Source organism: Oncorhynchus mykiss, chromosome 30 (genome assembly GCF_057628025.1).
Source record: "Oncorhynchus mykiss isolate SJ-2025 chromosome 30, ASM5762802v1, whole genome shotgun sequence".
Lineage (NCBI taxonomy): Eukaryota > Metazoa > Chordata > Actinopteri > Salmoniformes > Salmonidae > Oncorhynchus > Oncorhynchus mykiss.
The window spans coordinates 34,413,567-34,434,312 of NC_143051.1; the positions used below are offsets into that span (position 1 = coordinate 34,413,567).

Sequence of the window (20,746 nt, forward strand, 5' to 3'; positions counted from 1 at the left end):
TAGCGGCTGAGGCTCGTGAGTAGTTTAACGGCCCTCTACGTGGTTTGTGTTAAATGCTGCATGTCAAGCCGTGAAAAAAAACATTCTGCCAGTAATATGGGTCATATCTTTTTAATTGCTATAAATAAGCCATTTTCTTTGCAGTAATGTTGAAAACATAATGGTCCAGAATCTGCACTCAGTTTATTCTCTATGGCACTCAGAAGCTGCGGTACAGCGAAGCCCATCATCACAACAATTACTATCTGGGTAATTTATTTTCTAGGTCGCACAGCAAGATATTTACAAAGCAATTTAGAGCAGACTGAAATGGCTTTTGTCAACTTGAGCTAGCTAACTAGCTAGCTAAGTTAGCTAAAAAAAAACATGCAGTAATTCCACGTTGGCTTGCAATAAAATAACTTATTTATAAGTCAACGTACAATACCTACCCAGTAGCTGCTGAACATTATCTTCCACTTCACAGCAGCTTCAAAAATAAATTTAATAAAATAGTCTGATATTCATGTGTCTCACCAGACAGCATGAGGTTAGTGCCTGAAAGTGATCATTTGAATCTACAGCAGGCATAAGCTATTACAATAAAGAAATACAGTAGGTTTGATTTTTTACAGGAGGCGTCCAATTACAGTTAATAACAGTATTTTGTTCAGCATTTACCCATTATGCAGTGCAATCTACAGCATTAATGTTGTAAAACAGATTTACAGTATTTGACTGTGCACACTACAATGTTTTACTATTGAAATGACAGAAAAGTCTTAGTCTAGTGAAAGATTCTGGTAATTGCTCAGATTTTCAATTCATCCAGAGTGAGATGAACTCGTGGATACCATTTATGTCTCAGATTGCAGCCTAAATAAATGCTTCAAAGAGTTCAAGCAACAGACACATCTCAACATCAACTGTTCAGAGGAAGCTGCGTGAATCAGGCCTTCATGGTCGAATTGCTGCAAAGAAACCACTACTAAAGGAAACCAATAATAAGAGACTTGACTGGGCCAAGAAACACAGCAATGGACATTAGACTGGTGGAAATCTGTCCTTGGGCTGAGGAGTTCAATTTTTTTTTGTTTTTTGGTTCCAACCGCTGTGTCTTTTCAGATGCAGAGTAGGTGAACGGATGATCTCCGCATGTGTAGTTCCCACTGTGAAGCATGGAGGAGGACGTGTGATGGTGTGGGGGTCCTTTGCTGGTGATTTATTTTGAATTCAAGGCACACTGCAGAAATACGATATCCCATCTGGTTTACACTTAGTGGGACTATCATTTGTTTTTCAACAGGACAATGACCCAACACATCTCCAGGCTGTGTAAGGGCTATTTGACCAAGAAGGAGAGTGATGGAGTGCTGCATCAGATGACTTGGCCTCTACAATCACCCGACCTCAACCTGGTTGAGATGGTTTGGGATGAATGGGACAGCAGAGTGAAGGAAAAGCAGCCAACAAGTGCTCAGCATATGTGGGAACTCCTTCAAGACTGTTGGAAAAGCATTCCAGTTGAAGCTGGTTGAGAGAATGCCAAGAGTGTGCAAAGCTGTTATCAATGCAAGGGATGGCTACTTAGAAGAATCTAAAATCAAAAATATACACTGCTCAAAAAAATAAAGGGAACACTTAAACAACACAATGTAACCACAAGTCAATCACACTTCTGTGAAATCAAACTGTCCACTTAGGAAGCAACACTGATGACAATAAATTTCACATGCTGTTGTGCAAATGGAATAGACAACAGGTGGAAATTATAGGCAATTAGCAAGACACCCCCAATAAAGGAGTGGTTCTGCAGGTGATAACCACAGACCGCTTCTCAGTTCCTATGCTTCCTGGCTGATGTTTTGGTCACTTTTGAATGCTGGCGGTGCTTTCACTCTAGTGGTAGCATGAGACGGAGTCTACAACCCACACAAGTGGCTCAGGTAGTGCAGCTCATCCAGGATGGCACATCAATGTGAGCTGTGGCAAGAAGGTTTGCTGTGTCTGTCAGCATAGTGTCCAGAGCATGGAGGCGCTACCAGGAGACAGGCCAGTACATCAGGAGACGTGGAGGAGGCCGTAGGAGGGCAACAACCCAGCAGCAGGACCGCTACCTCCGCCTTTGTGCTAGGAGGAGCAGGAGGAGCACTGCCAGAGCCCTGAAAAATTACCTCCAGCAGGCCACAAATGTGCATGTGTCTGCTCAAACGGTCAGAAACAGACTCCATGAGGGTGGTATGAGGGCCCGACGTCCACAGGTGGGGGTTGTGCTTACAGCCCAACACCGTGCAGGACGTTTGGCATTTGCCAGAGAACACCAAGATTGGCAATTTCGCCACTGGCGCCCTGTGCTATTCACAGATGAAAGCAGTTTCACACTGAGCACATGTGACAGACGTGACAGTCTGGAGACGCCGTGGAGAACGTTCTGCTGCCTGCAACATCCTCCAGCATGACCGGTTTGGCGGTGGGTCAGTCATGGTGTGGGGTGGCATTTCTTTGGGGGGCCGCACATGTGCTCGCCAGAGGTAGCCTGACTGCCATTAGGTACCGAGATGAGATCCTCAGACCCCTTGTGAGACCATATGCTGGTGCGGTTGGCCCTGGGTTCCTCCTAATGCAAGACAATGCTAGACCTCATGTGGCTGGAGTTTGTCTGCAGTTCCTGCAAGAGGAAGGCATTGATACTATGGACTGGCCCGCCCGTTCCCCAGACCTGAATCCAATTGAGCACATCTGGGACATCATGTTGCACCACAGACTGTCCAGGAGTTTGCAGATGCTTTTGTCAAGGTCTGGGAGAAGATCCCTCAGGAGACCATCTGCCACCTCATCAGGAGCATGCCCAGGTGTTGTAGGGAGGTCATACAGGCACGTGGAGGCCACACACACCAGTGAGCCTCATTTTGACTTGTTTTAAGGACATTACATCAAAGATAAAGGGCCTCATTGGCAAAATCCTGAAGTATCCCTTTAATAAGTCAATGGAATGACAAAATGTTATTGTTTTGGGTGATTACCTACGCACAAAGAATCTTCCCAAGCCTTGGCAAGTCAAAGTCTTCTGACCCGGAGGGACTTTCCTCCTCTAAAGGTTGACTCACTAATAGGATTCCCAGGATTAAAATCTGATGGTAGGGCAGAGGATTGGCCCTGGCCTGCTCACTTCAGAAAGTCAAAGCATCGTTATCACATGGGTCAGAGAAGCTGGGCCAGTCTACAGGCCACAAGCCAATTCAGGCCAGACGTGGGTTGACGTCTCCATATGCCCCGTCCTGTTGCTTTTAAGAAGCTTTTCCTCCTCGTGCCCTGCTGTGCTTGACTCATGCCCCACGTCATGCGTATTGAACATGGCTGATTGGCATGTAAACTTGGCACAGTGATTCCCCCTGTTGCTTGAACGAGACTAATGAAAGCCTGTGATCAATTAGAAAGAGTAGAGAGGAGACAAGGGTTAACCTTGACGCAATATATAGAATACGCTAGAATATAACTGCTCACAGAGTATTTGCAAATATTTGTACTCCACAAATAATGTCATAGAATAAGTGTTCAGTATACTATAGGTGCTAAGAATGGTACACAATTTCCTTTAACCTAAATCTAAATTAAAGTTTTAAAATTGAACAATATATCACTTCATGGGTTTGTATCATATAATATATTATATCATGGGTATATACTTAGCACATTAACTGTGTAGAAATAGAAATAAAACCTTAAAACCTTTTGCGCTCAACACTGAAAGGACAATTCTGTCACTTTTCAACCTCATATTCATAATCTCCAGCACCAAACCAGTGTCTGCATATGTGAAACAGCTCGTTTCTATGATCTGTGGTTAAAAAGTCCCCCTAAAAAATGCTTCTCTGTGACATCACAGGGCAGGATTAAAAGTGTTTAAAAAACAGTGATTTTCAAAACCTGCAACAAGTTTCCAGTCCAAGGGAGGGTATTTTCTTGCTCCCCATGTCACCGCAAATCTCAGTGTTTGAAAGTCACTGTTTTTAAAATGTTTTACTTTATATTTTTTTCTACAAACCTTAGAAATGTGCCATTTTCACATGTTGACACTTCTATTGTGCTGGAGATAATGAAAATGAGGTTGAAAAATGGTGGAGTTACCCTTTAACACGTACAGTGTGGCTCTTATTCATTCTCTGGACACCACTGTACCATACCCCTCTGTGCTACCCCCGACTGTGTAGCACAATTACAGTGTACCACCACAGACTGGTCCATCCATGTAATTACTAAAACACAGTCTAAGTGGGACCCATGCTGTTTCCAACAAGTGTTTTGTTAACTGGAGTTTTTAAAACATTACTAACAGGAACATGTGATCAACAGACCCTTCATTTTGGCTTGTTAAACATGCTTGCTGATAACACTTCATGTAAATAGGCTGAGCCATGTTAACCTCACTGCAAAGGGTTAAAGCACAGGTCTAAAAGTTGTGCCCGACTTAACCTCAACCATGACACGATGTGACATTCACCGCTGGGCAGCTACAGTATCAGGATCCTGTAGGACATGTGTCTCCTGTACAACTGTATACCATGCCTTCAAAAACTCCAAGTGTGCTAAGAATAAAACACAGACACTTAATCTGACCATAGATTAGTTGAAGCTGCAGAAGAGCCAATGTTTCATTGTAATCCACAGAGGACAGGAAATGATCTAAAATAATGACTGTGTTTCCTTTCAATCTTTCGTTCTAAAATAACTTGTGAAATGCAGTATTCTTATGACCAATAAGAAATATCTGCAACAAATAAATAATTGGTTCTGTATCACCACAAGTAAGTAGAGATGCCAAATATTTGAAGTTGTCAAAGGTGGGCCTGTGTCAAAGGTCATGTCATGACCTCGACACAAGCATGTGGCCACAAACCCATCCAGAGAACAGCTGAAAGAAGTCATTGGACTGAGAAATATGCCTATAGTGGTGAATATTCCCGTTAACACAACCAAGGTGATCGTCTGACTTCAAACTCTAAGTTCCCATTGACTCTGTAACTAGCACTATCCAAACCCGACTTGGCACAGTGGAAGTGTTTATGTACTGGGGAAATACCTTGTTATCCAACTATTTCGGACAAATTCTCTATTCAGTATCGCTAGTCAATCATCATGTTGTGATTTAGCATTACACTTTTAGAAAAAAGGGTTTCAAAAGGGTTCTTCTTGACATTTCAATCTACTTCTCTCTTCTATATCTATTGAAGCATAATCACAATACCACAGTATGAACTTGAGAAAATATGCAGTTGACAAACAAGATTTCAGAAATGACCATACATGTTGAAAATGGAAAAATGACCAATAGTAATAAATAATACACAATCCAAATCCCAATGCAGCTTGAAAACAAACATGCACAATTGCAGCAATAAATTTGGTTACTCCAAAGGAATTATTTTATTCCTAAATAAGCAGTCGCAACTTATCTATTTGTACGACTTAGTTTGACGTGACAATTTCAGATCATATACTAAAGTTGAAATATCACATTTGATCCTATGGAAAAATCTGTCTATTGTAGAATGGTTTTCACATGAAAAACATTGACCTATTTCAAGTCACATATTATAGGCATTCGTAGAGTCCCAGGTAAAGTGTCTTGACAATTACTAACACTACTTTCTACAGTGAGTGAGATCAATAAAAGCTATGCCTACAAATTTGAGCACATTGTTTTATACTACCTTTTTCTTCTGAATCCAAGACTTCACCAGAGAGTAAGAACAGCACCCTACAACTTTAGAGACATTTACTTTCAATCCGAAAGACTCAACTCTCTGTTTCCAAAATACAGTTATAGCCAGGCTCTCAACCGTTTGGAGAAAGCAAAGCAGATTTTCCTGAAGGTAATCCAAAAATACCTTTTTTAGATTTGTATATTTACAAAAAAAAAGTGCAACCATCAAGGAGTAATAAGTGTTTTTTTAGGGTGAATACGTTTCCTTACCTGGTCACAAGCTACAGTCCCAAGCTGGTTAGTCCATCCCCAAACACTGATCAGATTGAAAAGGATTTGCGCTAGGAGGATCATTTTTAACTCTCTCTTCCTCTCCCTGTCTCTCTCACCCCTTTGTTTAAATATCCCACCACTCCTACAGGTTCTCACAGTCAACCACTTTCTTGATTCTTCTTGGCTTTCTTTTACAGACATCCATATGTACCCTTTCTCAGGTTCTGTTTATTTCCCTACATAGCTTTGGACACACCTTTGCCCAAGAACACCCAAGCATTCAATTTGTCTGAGTATAGTACAGATGTTTATGAGCATATATTTACAATATGTAATACACACAGTTGAAGTCGGATGTTTACACACACCTTAGCCAAATACATTTAAACTCAGTATTTCACAATTCCTGACGTTTAATCCTAGTAAAAATCCCCTGTCTTAGGCCAGTTAAGATCACCAGTTTATTTTAAGAAAGTGAAATGTCAGAATAATGGTAGAGAGAAGGATTTTTTTTAAACAGTCCTGTAGCTTAGCATCTGCGTCATCTGACCATTTCTTTATTGACCGAGTCACTGGTGCTTCTTGCTTTAGTTTTTCCTTGTAAGCAGAAATCAGGAGGATAAAATAATGGTCAGATTTGCCAAATGGAGGGTGAGGGAGAGTCTCTGTGTGTGGAGTAAAGGTGGTCTAGAGTTTTGTTTCCCTCTGGTTGCACATTTAACATGCTGGTAGAAATGAGGTAAAACGGATCTAAATTTCCCTGCATTAAAGTCCCCGGCCACTAGGAGCGCAGCCTCTGGATGAGCGTTTTCCTTTTTGCTTATGCCCTTATACAGCTGATTGAGTGCGGACTTAGTGCCAGCATCGGTTTGTGGTGGTAAATAGATAGCTACGAAAAATATAGATGAAAACTCTCTTGGTAAATAGTGTGGTCTACAGCTTATATATATATATACAGCTTATATATATACTCAACCTAATTATATTAGATTTTGTGCACCAGCTGTTGTTTACAAATATACACAGGCTGCCTCCCCTTCTCTTACTGGAGTTAGCTGTACTATCTTGCCAATCCAGCATAAATCTTGCCAGCTGTATTTTATCCATGTCGTTGTTCAGCCACGACTCGGTGAAACAAATTACCGATATTACCGTTTTATTGTCCCGTTGGTAGGATATTCGTGATCGTAGTTCGTCTATTTTGTTATCCAATGATTGTACGTTGGCTAATAGGACTGACTGATGGTAGAGGCAGATTACCCACTCACCATCGGATCCTTACAAGACCGATGTACTCGATGTCTCTTTCTCACGCGAACGACGGGGATGAGGGCCTTCTCGGGTATCTGAAGTAAGTCCTTTGCGCCCGACTTGTTGTAGAAAAAATCGTTGTCCGGTACGAGGTCTCATCAAGGATTTGCATCTATTTGGTTCCATTCATTGTTCCCTCTATCCTTACCAGTCTCCCAGTCCCTGTCGCTGAAAAGTATCTCCATACCATTCGTGTTTGTATTTGTATTTATTATGGATCCCCATTAGCTGCTGCCAAGGCAGTAGCTGCTCTTCCTGTGGTCTGGCAAATTAAGGCAGTTATACAATTTTAAAAACATTACAATACATTCATAACAGATTTCCCAACACACCATGATGCTGCCACCACCGTGCTTCACGGTAGGGATGGTGATAGGTGGGTGATGAGTTGTGCCTGGTTTTCTCCAGACACGGCGCCTTGCAATCAGGCCAAAGAGTACATGGCGCCGGTGGAGATGGCTGCAGTTTTACGGGCTCTCAACCAATTGTGCTATTGTGTGTGTTTTTTCACGTGGCTCTCAATTTAGAGTGTCATAGCAAAGGGGTGTAATACTTTGTAAATTAGCTATTTCTGTATGTCATTGTCAATACATTTGCATAAATGTCTAAAAACATGTCATGTTGTAATTATGCGGTATTGTGAGTAGATGGGTGAGAGAACAAAAAACTATTTAACACATTTTGAATTCAGGCTGTAACACAGCAAAATGTGGATGGGGTATGAATACTTTCTGAAGGCACTGTATGTAAAGCAAAGACCATTGGGGAAATAAAACAAAAAAAATGCAAGGTGGTTGGTTATATGAACATACAGTAGACTTCACATTATATTGATATGGCAAATACTGCATAAGCATAGGTTGTCACAGTAAAGAAAAATGTACTTTTTCTAGATTTTTTGTAAATACCTTGATAAAAAGAGGTGAAAGTGCCTTTTCACTTATCCATGATAATGATCAAATTAACCAAATCAGAAATATATTTTCTAATGCTAATTCTGCTTAAGGGTTTCGGAGAGTTCAGAGAGTTTGAACAGAAGATGTTGGATGAGAGAGAGTAACCGATTCCTAGACGAAGCGAGGAGGGTGGAAAAGAGAGGGCGAGTAAGGAGGAGGGTGGACAGGAGGAAGAACAATGATGGTGAGGAGGGAGTATGAGAGAGAGAGGTGAGATGGACATTAGACACTATTTGCCTTGTGAACGCCAAGTAGTTCTGTCCAGTGAGAGACTGTCCAGTGATACTTCGGTCCAGCCAGTGTGGCCTCTTATCTGCTGAGGTCAATAAGAATGGCATGGTCAGTGCACAACCCCAATTGGCATTTTCATAGCACTGCATCTGGTTGCACACGGCTATTGTTGTTCCATATGGCTGAATTTGAGAGCAATGGTCACTCCGAGGGTCGACTGTAAAGTTGGAGTTGAGAGTGAGAAAAAATGCAAGTGTTACATCAACTCTAATAGTGTTAAATTTAACACTCAAAAATGGTCTACCTCCGCAAATAGTTGCAATTTAATAGATGTCAAGTCCGCTGTTTTAGGGACCTGCGTGGTTCTGGCACCGTTTTTGACTGACATTTTTGCTTATACAGTACCAGTCATTTTTTTTAACTACTCATTCAAGGTTTTTTTTTTTTACATTGTAGAATAATAGGGAAGACATCAAAATGATGAAATAACACATATGGAATCATGTAGTAACTTCCAAGTAGCCACTCTTTGCATTGATGACAGCTTTGCACACTCTTGGCATTCTCTCAACCAGCTTCACCTGGGATGCTTTTCCAACAGTCTTGAAGGAGTTTCCCCATATGCTGAGCACTTATTGGCTGATTTTCCTTCACTCTGTGGTCCAACTCATCCCAAACTCTCTCAATTGGGTTGAGGTCGGATGATTGTAGAGGCCAGGTCATCTGATGCAGCCCTCCATCACCCTCCTTCTTGGTCAAATAGCCCTTAAACAGCCTGGAGGGGTGTTGGGTCATTGTCCTGTTGAAAAACAAATGATTGTCCCACTAAGCGCGTATCGCTGCAGAATGCTGTGGTAGCCATGCTGGTTAAGTGTGCCTTGAATTCTAAATAAATCACAGACATTGTCATCAGAAAGGCACCTCCTCCATGTTTCACGGTGGGAACCACACATGCGGAGATCATTCGTTCAAGCCAAATCAAATTTGATTTGTATTGTGCGCCGAATTCAACAGGTGTATTAGACCTTACAGTGAAATGCTTACTCACAAGACCTTAACCAACAATGCAGTTTTAAGAAAAGAAAATAAAATAAAAAATAAAAGTAACAGATAATTAATGAGCAGCAGTAAAATAACAATAGCGAGGCTACATTGGGCCCCCGAGTGGCGCAGCGGTCTAAGGCACTGCATCTCAGTGCTAGAAGCGTCACTACAGACACCCTGGTTTGAATTACATTTAGTTACATACAGTGTAAGAGGTTAACACTGGCCAAAACTGATTATTGATTATTGTTGTATTAACTATTTTGAACAAGTACACATTTTGCACAGGAATGACAAAAGCCGCATTGATGGAGGAGGGTAAAATCCTTGGCATTGGCAACAGTCACACAGTCCCATCCAACCTATAAGATCACAACTAAGCACATTTCATAACCCTGATCTGGGCTCTTCACTATTTGTGGCTCGATGGTGCTAAACATAGGCCTTTCCTTCTAGCCTGACCCTAATTATCCTTGTTATGGTACCACAATAATAGACCTAACAGCTTTGGGATCTTTTTGGAGCACCACACCAATATCTTCAATGTTGTGGCTGGAATTAATTATTGACTGGGTCCAAGGCATGCTAATGATGACTGACGTCTCAACTTCCCCCAAACACATTCCTTTATTTACCACAGGAAGTTGTACCATATAGACAGGTTATGGGATAGTTCAGTTTTCCCTTTTAACAGAATCAAAGACTGAATCATTTTAATTAAATTCTAATATCTTTATTCGTTCAAATTGAAAAAGGCTCAAGTAAAATAAAAAAATTGTAGATCATTTTAAGTTTCACATGGAATTGCCTGCATACATTGCCGGTTTGAAAAAATAATGTTCTGTTGCCAGACCTCTGTTACGTAATGCCGCAGCTTTAAGTGCACTGGCCAAAGATTGGGGAGAGCATGGAAAAGTGAACATCACTTTGTCTGAACATTAGTGGCAACCTCTGAACATAAGTATTACAGTATGCTGCCATCTGATTATTTCTCTGGGGGCACTAGTTGAGAGGAAGCGCGGTTCTACCTCTCTGTCTATATGACTCATCCTCTATCTACCGTCGCCAGCTACGAGGCTACATACAGTGCCGTCAGAAAGTATTCATACCCCTTGACTGATTCCACATTTATTGTTACAGCCTGAATTCAAAATGGATGACATATTTTATTTTTCTCACACAAAGATGACAAAGTGGAAACATGTTTTTCGACATTTTTGCACATTGAACATTAAATGCATAAATATCTCATTTACATACACTATATACTGTATGTGGAGATATTCAATGTCTGCTTTTTTTTCTTACCCATCTACCAATAGGTGCCCTTCTTTGCGAGGCATTGGAAAACCTCCCTGGTCTTTGTGGTCGAATTTGTGTTTGAAATTCACTGTTCGACTGAGGGACCTTAAAATGATCTGTATGTTTGGTGTACACAGATGAGGTACTCATTCAAAATACGTTTACACTGTTTTTGCACACAATGAGTCCATGCAACTTATTATGTGACTTGTTAAGCACATTTTTATTCCTAAACTTACTTAGGCTTGCCATAACAAAGGGGTTGAACACTTTTTGACTCAAGACATTTCAGCTTTTCAGTTTTAATTCAAGTCTAAAATGTCTAAAAACAGAATTCTTCTTTGATATTATGGAGTATTGTGTGTAGGCCAGGGACAACCAAATCTAAGTGTAATCAATTTAAAATTCAGGCTGTAACACAACAAAATGTGGAAAAAGTCAAGGGGTGTGAATACATTCTGAAGGCACTGTAAGTGTTTGTTTCTAATAGCCAGGACTAGAGCAGTGTGCATTTCACTCTATTTACATAAAGTAAAAAAAGATGACACCAGAAACGTTCAGCCAAGTCTACCAGCAGTGCCAGGCAGTCGCACTATGAATACATTTGGCCGCAGGGTGAATTAGGGACATGTGTCTCAGCCAGTTGTATCATATCCTCTTTCACACCAACAAGCCAATCTGCTGAGTGACAGGTTCCCACATGTGATGGGGCCATCCAGGGTCATCTTAATTTAGCTTCAGTGTAGAATGGCTGGAGCCATTCAGTCCGGTGAGGTGTCCTGTCCTGTCTTGAGGCTGTCGGGCATTCAATTGATGTCCGTTCCTGTTGTGAAATCCAATTAGGGAGGTGTGGTTGAACTGCTCAGTCCAACACCTGGCCAGCTAAATGATCCTTTGGGGAAATAAAATACTTTGTTGAGTGGCTGGACGGCCATTTTGTGTCTCCTGCAATGGTTGGACGGACATTCCCTTTTTCACGTGACTGGTGACGCAACGCACTTCTGAATTGTCTCCGTACTGCTGTTCTCTTTGTTGCTACTTGGCTACCTGCCAAACTTATAAACTCCTAATTACTATTTAATCAAACGTTGTATATATGTTTACCAAGGTCTTAGTTTTAGTTTTGTCCTCACACTACTTTTTTTAAATTGAACTTTTTTACCCCGGACGCTTTATCTGGACAAAGATCTGCAGGACCTCCTCCGGCCCAAAAAATGCTAAGTAACATTATGCCTTCTCATTGCAGTCTCTGTACTCTTAATATACAAGAGAACTATCGCCTTTAGGTGAGGATAGCCAAGTTGCAATTAGTGGATTCGGCTATTTTACCCACACCCGTTGCTGACAGGTGTTTAACATCGAGCACACAGCCATGCAATCTCCATAGACAAACATTGGCAGTATAATGACCTTACTGAAGAGCTTAGTGACTTTCAACATTGCACCGTCATTGGATGCCACCTTTCCAGTTCGTTAAATTCCTGCCCTGCTAGAGCTTCCCCGGTCAACTGTAAGTGCTGTTATTGTGAAGTGGAAACGTCTAGGAGCAGCTCCAAATTGGTAGGCCACACAAGCTCGCTGAAGCACGTTGCGGGTTAAAATTGTATGTCCTTAGATGCAACACACTGTTGAGTTCCAACCTGCCTATGGAAGCAAAATCAGCACAAGAACTGTTCGTTGGGAGCTTCATGAAATGGGTTTCCATGGTCGAGCAGCCGCACACAAGCCTAAGATCACCATATGCAATGCCAAGTGTCGGCTGGAGTGGTGTAAATCTTGTCGTCATTAGACTCTTGAGCAGTGGAAATGTGTTCTCTGGAGTGATGAATCACGCTTCACCATCTGGCAGTCTGACGGACAAATCTGGGTTTGTTGGATGCCAGGAGAACTCTACCTGCCCCAAAGCACAGTGCCAACTGTAAAGTTTGTTGGAGGAGGAATAATGGTCTGGGGCTGTTTTTCATGGTTCAGGCTAGGCCCCTTAGTTGCAGTGAAGGGAAATCTTAACTCTACAGCATACAGTGACATTCTAGATGGTTCTGTGCTTCCAACTTTGTGGCAACAGTTTGGGGAAGGCCCTTTCCTGTTTCAGCATGACAATGCCCCCATGCACAAAGTGAGGTCCATACAGAAATGGTTTGTCGAAATCGGTATGGCCTGCACATTCATCCTAGCTTTACTATAAACTGGCTAGCTTTATCAGGCAGCTTTAATATATTTGCTAGTTAGTTAACAATCTGATTGAAGAAGTGGATTATAAAAAGTTAGTAAAAAAAATATAGGAGGTTGTGGCGATATGCCGCCATCTGGTGGCAACTAGAAACCATTGCATAATAGCAACTATTTTCAAATTGATGGTCCTTGAAAATAAATATTAGTGCTTGAAAAAGTACTTAAATCCTTGAATTTGACGTGCTATTGTCTGTACGAACTCTAAACTAAACTAATGAAAGAGCTGCTTCCTGTGCTTGGCCCTAGTTTGTTGAACATAATAAACGGCTCCCTATCCTCCAGATGTGCACCAAACTCACTAAAAGTGGTAGAAATAAAGCCTCTCCTGAAAAACCCAAACCTTGACCCCGAAAATGTAAAAAACTATCAGCCTAGAGTATGTTGAATCTCCCATTCCTCTAAAACAATTTAGAAAAAGCTGTTGCACAGCAACTCACTGCCTTCCCGAAGACAAATAATGTATACGAAACAGTACAGTCTGGTTTTAGACCAGTCATTGAACTGAGACTGCACTCGTAAAAGGTGGTAAATTAGACCAAGGCTCTGCATCTGTTCTCCTGCTCCTAGAACTTAGTGTGGCTTTTGACACCATCGACAACCACATTCTTTTGGAGAGTTTGGAAACCCTAATGGGTCTACCACAGGGTTCGTCAACTGGTGGACCGCGGGTGGTTATATTTGTCCCCCCCCCAAGTTTTCTGAGAAAAAAATATAATATCTATCTGATAGATAAGATCTAAACCAGGCAATCACTATTCTGTGTAGACCAGGGATCATCAACTTTTTTCTGGAGGAACATGATTACAAATAATTTGTAGAATACTAATTGACCGCAAGAAGTCCAAACAGCTATGTTTGACTAAAATATCCTCATTTCACACCTTGCTTACATTTGTGTACGTACGATTCCTCGTGTGTGTAGAGTGAAGGCCATTGCATCGTATGTTGATCTATTGGTGAGGCAAGCAAATTGAAGTGGGTCTAGGGTGGCAGGTAAGGTAGAGGTGATATGATCCTTGACTAGTCTCTCAAAGCACTTCATGATGACAGAGGTGAGTCTTTTCTTTTTGTAGTCCGTGATTGTCTGTAGTTCCTGCCACATACGTCTCATGTCTGAGCCGTTGAATTGCGACTCCACTTTATCGCTATACTGACGTTTAGCTTGTTTGATTGCCTTGCAGAGTGAATGACTACACTGTTTTATATTCTGCCATATTACCAGTCGCCTTGCCATTGTTAAATGCGATGGTTCGCGCTTTCACTTTCCCTCAAATGCTACCGTGCTGACTCCGACAGAGTATCCCGAGAGAGCCATGTTTCCGTGAAACAAAGTATGTTACAGGCCCCAATGTCTCTCTGGAAAGAAATCCTTGCTCTAAGCTCATCAACTTTGTTATCCAAAGACTGAACGTCTTTGTATTTGATTCAAATTGTATTTGATTTTAAGAATCTCAAACAAAATATATTTTGATTTGTTTAACAGGTTTTTGGTTACTACATGTGTTATTTCATAGTTTTGATGTCTCCACTATTATTCTACAATGTAGGAAATAGTACAAATAAAGAAAAACCCTTGAATGAGTAGGTGCTCTACAACCTTTGACCGGTAGTGTATACATATTTTTTTGCATGTGGAATTTTCATTGTTGGACATAAGACTGTAAAAACACCAGGAAATCAGCTCCAAGTGATCTTAATTTAAGATGTCTGTTCCCAAGTATTCTTACCCACAATATAGAGACACGTGATCTTATACAAATGTAAGCAAGGTTTGAAATTATTATGTTTTAGTCAATCGTTAAATCTGTTTGGGATTCTTGCGGTCAATTTGCAGTCTACAAATTATTTGTAATTATGTTCGTGCCCCTCGACCATCTGCTCCAGATAAAAGTTGATAATCGCTTGCCTACACAGAAAAGTTATTGCCTGGTTTAGATCTCATCTATCAGAAAGATATTAGTTTGTCTCTGTGGATGGTTTGTCCTCTGACAAATCAATGGTAAGTTTCGGTGTTCCTTAAGGTTCCGTTCTAGGACCACTATTGTTTCTGGAAATATTCTACATCTTGGTGATGTGATTCGGAAACACAATATCAACTTTCACTGCTATATGGATGACACACAGCTGTACATTTTGAACATGGTGAAGCCTACCAAGGAAGCCTGTTTTTCAGATATAAGGAAGTGGATGACAGCAAATGTTTTACTTTAAACTCTGACAAAACCGTTATGCTAGTTCTAGGTCCCAAGAAACAAAGAAATCTGCTGTTTGATATGACAATTAATCTTGTTGGTTGTACTGTCGTCTCAAATAAAACTGATCTCTCTTTTGACGAACAAGAATATTTCAAGGTCAGCTTTTTCCATCTTCTTAATTTGGGATAAGCGTGCCGCTAGCGGGACACCTCGACAACATCCGGTGAAATGGCAGAGCACCAAATTCTAAATAAATTACTATAAATATTAAACTTTCATGAAATCACAAGTGCAATACATCAAAATAAAGCTTAACTTGTTGTTAAACCAGCCGCCGTGTCAAATTTCAAAAATGCTTTACGGTGAAAGCAAACCATGTGATTATCTGAGCACAGCGCCCAGCACACAAATGCATAACAAATCATTTTCAACCAGGGAGTTGCGACACGAAAGTCAGAAATAGCGACATAATATATGCCTTACCTTTGAAGATCTTCTTCTGTTGGCACTCCAAAAGGTCCCAGTTACATTACAAATGGTCCTTTTGTTAGATAATGTCCTTCGTTATATCCATAAAAAACCCAGTTTAGCTGTCGCGCTTCAGTCAATAATCGACTCAGTTTCCCTCCAACAAAATGCATACAAATGAATCCCAAACGTTACGAATAAACTTTCCCAAACAAGTCAAGCAATATTTATAGTCAAACCTTAGGTATCCTAATACGCAAATAAACAATAAAATTTAAGAAGGAGAATCGTTATTGTCTTTACCGGAGATAAATAAGAAAGAACAAGCTTTCCTCCACGCGCTTGGAAACACTACAGACAAAATGGGAGCCACCTAGAAAAACTAGAATTTCTGGCTCGTTTTTCCAAAAACCAGCCTGAAACTCTTTCTAAAGACTGTTGACATCTAGTGGAAGCCCTAGGAACTGGAATTTGGGAGGACTTGGGCTTATAATTGGAGTACTAGCCATTGAAAACAGTGGTAAGGTAAAAAAAAGATTTGGGGGGGTGGTTTGTCCTCAGGGTTTTGCCTGCCATATCAGTTCTGCTATACTCACTGACATAATTTTAACCATTTTAGAAACTTTTGTGTGTTTTCTTTCTAAATCTATCAATTATATGCATATCCTAGCTTCTGGGCCTGAGTGACAGGCAGTTTACTTTGGGCACACGTTTGATCCGGGAAAATACCGCCCCCTATCCCAAAGAAGTTTTAACATTGCAAAAATCTGAAATGTTTTGTCCAAAAAGTATGCAGAAATGCCAATCCATGCTTTGGTCACTTCTAGATTAGACTACTGCAATGCTCTACTCTCCTGTTTTGCGCCCCCTCGGGCTTATGAGGTGGAGGAGATATCCATGGGCTATACTCAGCCTTGTCTCAGGGTAGTAAGTTGGTGGTCTGTTAATGTCCCTCTAGTGGTGTGGGGGCTGTGCTTTGGCAAAGTGGTTGGGGTTATATCCTGCCTGGTTGGCCCCGTTCGGGGGTATCCTTGGACAGGGCCACAGTGTCCCCCGATACCTCCCTCCCGTCTCATCCTCCAGTATCTATGCTGCAATAGTCAATGTGCAGGGGGGCTAGCATTACTCTTTCCTATCTGGTGAAATTCTCCTGTCTTATCTGGTGTCCTGTGTGAACTTAAGTATGCTCCTGGCTGTCCCCAGTCCACTTGGTCATGCTGCTGATCCAGTTTCTTCTCTTTTGCCTGTGGCTATGGAAGCCTGACCTGTTCACCAGACGTGATACCTTGTCGTGCTGCTGCTAGAGTTTTAACTCCCCCCTTTCTCCCTCTCTACCGCACCTGCTGTCTAGACCTCTGAATTCTCAGCTATGAAAAGCCAACTGACATTTACTCCTGAGGTGCTGACCTGTTGCACCCTATACATCCACCATGATTATTATTTTACCCTGCTGGTCATCTATGAACATTTGAACATCTTGAATAACGATCTGGCCTTAATGTCCATGTGCTCTTATAATCTCCACCTGGCACAGCCAGAAGAGGACTGGCCACCCCTCAGGGCCTGGCTCCTCTCTAGGTTTCTTCCTAGGTTCCTTTCTAGGGGGGGTTTCCTAGCCTCCGTGCTTCTACATCTGCATTGATTGCTGTTTGGGGTTTTAGGCTGGGTTTCTGTATAAGCACTTTGTAACATCGGCTGATGTGAAAAGGGCTTTATAAATACATTTGATTTGATTTCTGTTACTTTTGATAGGCTGCTTTTGAAACATTATACTGAGTGCACATCAGTACTAGGTATAACTCCAGTAACGGTAATTTCTCTTTCACACTGTCTTCACAACGATAATGTTGTCAGGTGAAATGGGAGAGGAAATTTGTTTAGAGAAAATTGAGATAGGGAAATATGAGTGAGAGCGAGAATTGTGTGACAAATAATTGTTGATAGAGTAAATCAACATAGAAAGGGTCTGTGTGTCACTAAGTGAGTGATAGAAAAATTGAGAGAGAGAGAGAGAGAGACAAGGAGGTTGATGAGTAATCGTTCTTCTTCACAGTGCACAGAACTGGCAGGCGCTCCTCCTGTGGCAATCCCCTTATCTCTCTCTGCGTCAGCCAGGACCTTAATATAATCAGAGAGAGAAGGAAGCACAGTATTACCACTGGCTATAATGCAGCTCATAGTCAGGGAGGAGTGGATGCACTGCCATACTGACAGTGCACCACAATGGAATGTACCCTACTAAACCTTAATACCACACCATATACAATCCTTCCAGCTATACTGCAGCGAACCTATAATAAACCTTACATTTCCTGTGTCAGGTCCCATTTCAGAAAGAACTTCATGCCATACTCGCCAAATAAGGCATTAAGTACCACTCCAAGCCTTAGTCTTCGTCAACTTTGAAGCCTTTTTTTATAATAGTAATGTATTATCCATAGACCACAACAGCACAACGCAACCCAACCCCAACTTTGTCCCGTATGAATCCCCCGCACACTGGTCTAATCATATTACGCATTAGAATTCATCCTCGCCATGCATGCCTTTTAAATCAGGGGGGCTCATTTTGTCCTGTACTGCAGCCCCACAAAGCTCTGACTGGTAGTGCCATCTTATGGAGATAATTTGCTGCTACAGTTTCTTAGTAAGTCGCAGTCCAGGACCCTTTTCTAATACTTCAGAAATGCATCCTTCCCTCCTACCTTCCTGGAAGTAATCAGAGATATCAATTAGTTGGATTGGTGAAAGTAATGGGGTGGTAACATTTCTTACACCTATCCAATCACGTATAAATCTCTGCTTGCCTCAAGGACGCAAGGAAGGGAGGATGCATTTCAAAGATATTTGAGGAAACAAGGAAGGAAGGATGCATTTCTGTATTCGAACACGGCCCGGTCTCTCTCATTACTTATCACAATGCTGAGCACATCTGACTGCAGCATTCTGTCACTGACAGGAGAATACTTCCCCACGTGAATGAACATTTCCAGTCGCATAACGACCAACTCTGTTGAAGCACAGTTCAGACCAGAGAGGTCACAACTACCCCTGCGTTGCATTCTTATAGACTAATATGTTATTATGTGGGCCCAGATATACATACCAGCAGTACATGTATTTTTGTTAAACAATTATTTGTTCATACAGTATGTCATTTTTTTCATGCAAAACCCTGTACAATAAATACATTAAACAAGTCAATGAATCAATTCAGGATCACTGTTTTCGACTGGCTTTAACTGATTACACTCCTCCTGTCTTTCAGTGTAGCGAGGTTTGGAGACAGTCATCCCTGGATTCCCTCTGTGACCTAACTGCATAGGTCTTTCCCCCTGATCGGGAGTTGTGGTATGGTGTTGAGGTCCTTATGCCTATGTTGTGTACTGTACAGGATGTGCTTCAGGACATAGGATCTGAACGGTATGTGCTGGTAACAGCCATCCCCACTGCACTCACTGTATAAGGTTCTGCATTGGGCAGTGGCGGCATAAAAGATTTACATGCATGATCACATTTTTCTTTCAACTTTCCGATACAGGAGAAAGTGACATTTACTTTTGAGTCAACTTGATTTTGAGTTTTTATAAATCATTCCCAAATTGTCTCCCCAGCAACAATTGTAATAATGTCACCTTTAGAATGGAAGACATCAAGTACATTTCTAAAATGTCCCCATTTCTTCTTCCTCCTGCCAAGAGGACGCCTTTATCTAGGGCAATGTACAGAAGTCACACTTACTTTTGCATAGCCGCTTTATATAGCCGCTTTAAAATAGACTTTGCATTAACTCAAGCAATACAGGTTGGATCTTGCTCAAGGGTACATTACCGTTAAGTGATATAGACCCTGTGAATAGATCCTGCAAGTCCAGTTGCTTAGCTGTAATCAGATAATACTGTCTCCTACACAAACCCAGATTGACCATGGATAAATCGTGGGTTTGAAGTTGTCAGCAGAGGCAGAGTATTTGGTTTGCCCCTTGCCGTTACTCGATCTTGCTCCACCTACGTCACACCTTCAAGGCTATATGCAGAGTTTCTTTTTTGAAGTGTTGCAGCCACAATTCTTTAATCAACAAAATACTAGCAGAAGCACCAGGAATTTACCTCCACCCCCTTTCCTGACCTTGTCGGGGGTCCAGTGCCTCTAGTTCTTTTTTTTTATGTCATTAACAGGTGGTTGTCAAAAATAGAATGAAGAAACACACACACCAAACTCTCTCGTGTACACGCGCTCTCTCTCTCTCTCACTCAGACAAACACACTATCAGGTGCAGGCACACGCAAACACACATGCACACACACACACACAGTAACGGGTGCATGCTCACACACATTCTCACGCACGCACGCATGCACACACGACACAGACACAGAGTGATATAGAGACCACACACTCATGACGCATATTCTTGCAAATACATTTTACAGGGGCCAGCAAAGACAGACAGGTTCCAGCACAACCATACGTGCATGTCTAAACAAACATATACACTTTCAAACACCACGTAGGCATGTGGCCACATAGTTACTAAACCCACCCATTCATCAACTCTCTGCAACACAAGGCTACTTTGGCCTCCACCCTCTTTCCACTGCCCATACCTCCTCTCCTCTCTTCCTCTGCGATCCCTCTCTCGCTCACTCCCTCTCCTCGCCTCGCCCTTTTTCATTCCCGAACTGAACCACACACACACACCAAGCAGGTCAGCAACTTCTTCATATCATTGTTATGATTTGTACCGTGGTCATGACCTAAAGTCTATCGCAAAGCAAAATGAGTAGACGTTAATTCATTTGTGTCCGCTGTAGATTTTTAATGACAGCGCTGAAAAATAAACTGAATTGCTTATGCTCAAATGGTGGCCTTGTGAATGTTGCTCTGGGGTCTCTGCATTTGTTGCCGTTTGTGTTTGTGCTGATTTCAATTTCATGTTGATCACACTGTTGTATATTTCAATGGGTATTGTAATTTAATAAGTTTCTTTGAATGGAATATTGCGAGGCACTTTAAGTATTCAGAACTGAGTCATAGAGGACTGTTCTGCA

At 41.6% G+C, this 20,746-nt stretch overlaps 1 protein-coding gene across 2 annotated transcripts in view; it reads left to right on the forward strand.

Moving 5' to 3' along the window:
• The window catches only part of LOC110489308 (voltage-dependent calcium channel gamma-6 subunit), a 45,371-nt gene that overhangs the window by 12,386 nt on the left and 12,239 nt on the right, over window positions 1-20,746 (forward strand). The window contains exon 1 of one of the 2 annotated variants that reach the window (XM_021562020.3): window positions 20,241-20,403. The exons of the other annotated variant lie outside the window; for it this stretch is intronic. The gene's annotated coding sequence lies outside the window, so the exon portion shown is untranslated. Of the gene's footprint in view, window positions 1-20,240; window positions 20,404-20,746 lie in introns of those variants that run through there. 2 annotated transcript variants of the gene reach the window in all.